The sequence below is a fragment of the Mastomys coucha genome, unplaced genomic scaffold (assembly GCF_008632895.1).
Source record: "Mastomys coucha isolate ucsf_1 unplaced genomic scaffold, UCSF_Mcou_1 pScaffold20, whole genome shotgun sequence".
Classification (NCBI taxonomy): domain Eukaryota; kingdom Metazoa; phylum Chordata; class Mammalia; order Rodentia; family Muridae; genus Mastomys; species Mastomys coucha.
The window spans coordinates 34,501,769-34,507,354 of record NW_022196903.1 but is presented as its reverse complement, the minus strand read 5'-3'; positions in this window follow the sequence as shown (position 1 = coordinate 34,507,354).

The window sequence follows — 5,586 nt, the reverse complement described above, 5'->3', positions numbered from 1 at the left end:
TTTTCTCTTGCTAGCTGTAAGAAAATGATATCTTGGTGAGTTCCTAGCACACTAGTACGAGGACATACATATCTGGGCCACCTCTGAGTTTGGGGTGCCAGGAGACAATGCGGAGGCAGGAGACTGACTTTTCTTGAAGTTTACAGATACCGCCTTCACGCAAAGTGTGCGTGGCACAGAGGTCCTGGGTTCAGTTCCTGGCAGCCACATGGTGGCTCACAGCCGTCTGTGATGAGATCCCATGCCCTCTTCTGGTGTGTCTGGGGACAGTTACAGCGTACTCATAAAAATCAATAAATAAATCTTTAAAAAAAAAATCAGCCTCTCTTAAGGGCAGTTTATAACCTCTGGGCCTTGTTATCTGGAGCTAACTACAGAGCAGTCTGCTGTACCTGTGATGTCACCCTTCCTGAAAAGCATCTCGGCTCCTGTCTCACAGGCTATATGACACAAAGCCACTTAGCTGGCGATGTTTCATCTGTTTCAAAGGCTATTTACTTATTTAATGCTGTGGGTATTTTCTTTGAGATAAAGTCCCTGGTAACAAAGGTTAGCCTTGAACTTGTTATGTAGCTGAAGGTGGCTTTGATCTCCTGATCCTCCTGCCTCCACCTCCCAAGTGCTGGGATTATAGGAATGCATCTGAACTCACCTTCTGTCTTGTACTTGGAACGATGTCCCACTTCAAGCTACCTCACAGGCAGCTTTTGGCTTAGGAGCCAGTCGAGAGGATCGCCTCTTCTGCATTGGCTGTGGTGGGCGGGGCAGGCGTCTACCTAAAGTGCTTTCCTTGAACATTCTCCTCACACTTCAGTCCCATCCCCACCCCAGCTGGGTCATAGTTCTATCTCTTAAACTATTAGTCATTAGTACCCAGTTCAACATCCATCCCAGGACGAAGTCTCACCATTTGGAATGTGAAAGCAGAAGGGTCAGGAGTTCAAGGCCAGTTCAGCTACACAAGTTTAAGGCTAACCTGGGCTGCAGGAGTGAGATTCTGTCTCAAAAATGTGCACACACACACACACACACACACACACACACTCGCACACGCACAGGCACTCATGCATGGAGGGGGGAGTGCATCACTACCAACAGGAAAAAAACCAAAAATACAGCTTTCAGGGTGTGGCTGGTATTAAGGCAGAGACAGGCTGATGGTGAAAGTTTGAGATCAGCCAAGTCTCCATAAGGAGGTCAGCAGGAGCTACACATTTTTGAGATCTTGTCTCAAAAAACAAAAACAGAAACAACAAATCTTATTATGGTAATAGAAAGCTAGGGATTTGCTTGCTTTGTATATATAAGGCCCTGGGCTAAAGTCTCAGTACTGGAAAAAAAAAATGTAAAATAAGTCACATGTGGTAGTGAGAGACCAAATTTTTTGGGTTCAGACTTCATCTTAGAGAACGTGATCTAAGTTTGAATTCAAGTAAACTAACAGGCTGGTACCTAGCACAAGTTTCTAGGCTACCCAACAAGATGTGCATCTCCAGGTTATTCCCCAGTAAATCTGCACCTCCAGGTTACAAGCCTGCCCCTGCCTAACAATCACCAATCAGAAGGAAAGCAGAAGTTAAGTTTATGGTTTGACTCCCAGCACCAGCCAATTATGTTAAAGGCCACAGTAGCCCCCAATTAGATGGTTGCCAGGCTAAGAACACTCACACTTCCGCTTGCCATTTCCTATAAAACCTTGTTCAGAAGAGTGCTTGGGGCTTTTTCTTCACTGAAACCATCCTGTGGGTCGGTGGTAAATTAAGCCCAAGCTTGAGCTTGTGAATAAAGACCCTTGTGTGATTGCATCGGACCAGCTCCTGATTGGTCTTTCACGGTTCACGAATGCTTCCTGGTACTACAGTAGTATCCCCCTGTAATTCCAGCATTCAAGAAGCTAAGGTGGTGGTGGTAGGGATCATGAGTTCAAGACTAATGTAGCCGGGTGGTGGTGGCGCACGCCTTTAATCCCAGCACTTGGGAGGCAGAGGCAGGCAGATTTCTGTGTTCGAGGCCAGCCTGGTCTACAGAGTGAGTTCCAGGACTGCCAGGGCTACACAGAGAAACCCTGTCTCAAAAAAACAACAACAAAAAAAAAAAACAAAAAAAAAAAAGAAAAAAAAAGACTAATCTAGGCTACAATAAACAAACTTACTGTTACAAAATATACAGAAGTATACTGCACCATTTAATTTTACCCCGCCTCCCTGACCCTGCCTCTTTTCAATGCTTGCTATCAAAACAAGGAAGGCCTCAAGCAAGCTAGCTGGAACACCCTGAGCCTGAGGAATTGAAGGTTCACGGTTTAGAGATAAGATTCATTGGTAGTGTCGCTGGCCTAGCATGGCTGAAGTCTTGCCAAAAGGAAAAAAAATGATAACTTCTACATGATGGCCAAAAAAACACCTAGAGATCAACCCTGACCACCCCATTGTGGAGACCCTGAGGCAGAAGGCTGAGGTAGACAAAAATGACAAAGCTGTCAAGGACCTGGTGGTGCTGCTGTTTGAAACTGCTCTGCTCTCTGGTTTCTCACTTGAGGATCCCCAAACCCACTCCAACCGCATCTACCGCATGATTAAACTAGGCCTGGGCATTGATGAAGGTGAGGTCACTGCCGAAGAGCCCAGTGCTGCTGTTCCTGATGAGATCCCCCCACTAGAAGGTGAAGAGGATGCCTCCTGCATGGAAGAAGTAGATTAAAGACTCCAGGAAGCCCTGCCCTCTGTATAGTATCCCTGTGGCTCCCTCAGCAGCCCTGACTGGCCTGACTGACCTGGCTCTCTGCTCATCTACAAGAATCTCTTCTATCCTGTCCTTGTGCCTTAAGGCAGGAAGATCCCCTCCCACAGAATAGTAGGGTTGGGTGTTGTGTATTGTGGTTTTTTTGTTTGTTTTATTTTGTTCTGAAATTAAAAATATGCAAAATAAAGAAAAAAATTATAACTTGCCATTGGTGACTTATTCCTGTAATCCCAGCCCTTTGGAGGCTAAAACTGAGTTGACTTTAGACCAACCTAGACTAGAAAGTAAGACCAGGCTGGGCAGCGGTGGCACATGCCCTTAATCCCAGCACTTGGGAGGCAGAGGCAGGCGGATTTCTGAGTTTGAGGCCAGACTGGTCTACAGAGTGAGTTCCAGGACAGCCAGAGCTATACAGAGAAACCCTGTCTCGAAAAACCAAAAAGAAAAAAGGAAAAAAAAAAGAAAAAGAAAAACCAAAATAAAATAAAATAAAAAAGAATAAGTATATAACGTTTAATTAATATGGTGTGTATGGGGGGGTGTATGCGCATGTGGGAGCACGTGCATGCATGCGTGCGCACACATGCCATCTATGTGGGGATATGAGCAGACGGATGTGGTGCTGGGAACTGAATTTCTGTTCTCTGGAAGAGCTGCAAATGCTCTTAACCATTGACTCTCCAGCCCCTGACTGACCAGTTTCATTTTGGAAGTCTGAGGCTTTCACTAAGGGTAGGCCTCCATGACCCGGAAAGACTGTATGACAAACGGTGCTGCTTCGGGTGGTTGGCTGAGAAGGGGATATACCACCGGCGCATGTTCAGTAGTCAACCCGTGACCCTGAATATGAGAAGGCCTGTGGTTTCTACAGAGAGAAGCCCGTAGAAACCAGGGGAGGGGGGCTGCAGAGGGGACTCAGTGTGTAAGAGTTCTTAGAGGGAACCTGAGTTTGGTTCCTAGCACCCACGTGCTGGCTCGTAACCATTTGCAATCCCAGTTCCAGGGGATCTGATGTCCTCTTCTGACCTCCGTGGGTACCAAGGCATGTGTGTGGTACACAGACTTATATGCAGGCAAAATGCTCACATACATAAAATAAATAAATCTAAAAAGGAAGAAAGGAAACAGAAAAGGGCAACGAAGATGGAGAGCGTGGGCGTCTGGAGGTCACGTGACCTACATGTGGCCTTTAAAGATACCAAACATCAGACATCAATTGGCTAGAGACTGGGAGGCAGGTGCCAAGTTGTCTGATAAATAAATGGTCAGGATGTGTTGATTTGACTCAGGGTTAATTTGTTTTCAGAAGAGTTTGGGTGTGGAAACCTTGCATGGGACCTGAGAACACATCCCAGTCAGCAGGAGGAAGGAAACCCTGCTGGAATCCCCAGTGTGTGTCGGGGGAGGTGGGTGTCTGCAGCCAACCAGCAGCTGACTGCAGCCTGCCTGCTCCTTCTAGCCGAGGACTTTCTGCTCTCAGGACGCACTGCGGAGCTATCTCTGGCTTCCTCCCACACTATCCTGGGCCCTACATTGTCTGTTCCCCTGCTGTCTATGGCAAGGGCCCACGCCACCACCCCCAACTTATTTAAAAGTCAGTTTGTAACAGTACCTGTGCCGACACCCTCCCTCCCTTCCAACCAGCCTGGATTCATGCTGCTTTGTGAACTCCAACAGCAAGCTGCAGCTATCTCTGACTGCAAGTTCCTGGATCAAAGGCTGTGCTTGCAGATAGGGCTCTCCTGTCAGGCATCCAACTGCTCTGCCAGCAGGTTGGTTTAGTTCTCAGAACAAATCAATACACGAAGATGTTTTTTGTCATCTCCGCATTCCTAGTCCTTTCATTTTCTCACTAAACCCAGGTGGAGGAGATGAAAACAAAGTGCAGACTGCCAGCCATCCTAGTCTGCGTTGAATGCATGCCTTGGATGGATGAGGTCTTCCTCATACTCATTCAGACATGCTCTATCTTTCACCACGTATACAATGTGCAGTTATTAGAGCTGTAACAATAAGAAGATATAGGTGGCGGGTAGTGGAGAGATGGCTCAGGGGTTATGAGCACTTGTTCCTTGGTTCCCAGTGCCCATGTGACAGTGGCTTACGGCTACCTGCAATTCCACTCTCAGAAGATCTGATGCCATCTTCTGACCTCAACAAACATAAAACTCACAATCACTACCAAAACTTAAATAACCAAACAGGGAAAACAATTTCGAGAGGAAAAAAAAGTGTGTGTGTGTGTGTGTGTGTGTGTGTGTGTGTGAGGTTATTGTGGTGCATGGCTACCACCCCAGCCCTAGGGAGGCTGAGGAACTTATGTCTTTTGAATATTGACAGAAAGACTTCTGGCTCACCTTCAAGCCTGTCTCCAACCAGACTGAGGCTGTTTGAGCAGACATTGGGTAAGAGCCAGAACCCTGGCTAAAAAATGGCTTCTGAAGCGCTTTGGTGACCCCCCACCTTGCTTTTAGATTCTAGGGATGTCACAGAGTTGTAGGATCTTTAGAAAATGAAACACATAGAAAACAGTGTCACCATGGATGGAGGACAGGAAATGGGGAAATCCCAGCAAAGGGTACAAAGTTGTAGGTAGAAAGGACAAATAAGTTTAGAGATCTAATCTACTAAATGAGGTATATAATAAATAGCATAGTATACATTAGAATTTTTCTGAAAGATTAGAGTTTAGCTTCTTACCATACACAAAGACACTTGTTAGGTAATGCATTTACTGTTAATAACAATCCCTTTCTTATATATTTGGATCATATTGTACACCTTAAATGAATACATGGGCAATAGTGGCACATGCCTTTAATCCCAGCACTTGGGAGGCAGAGG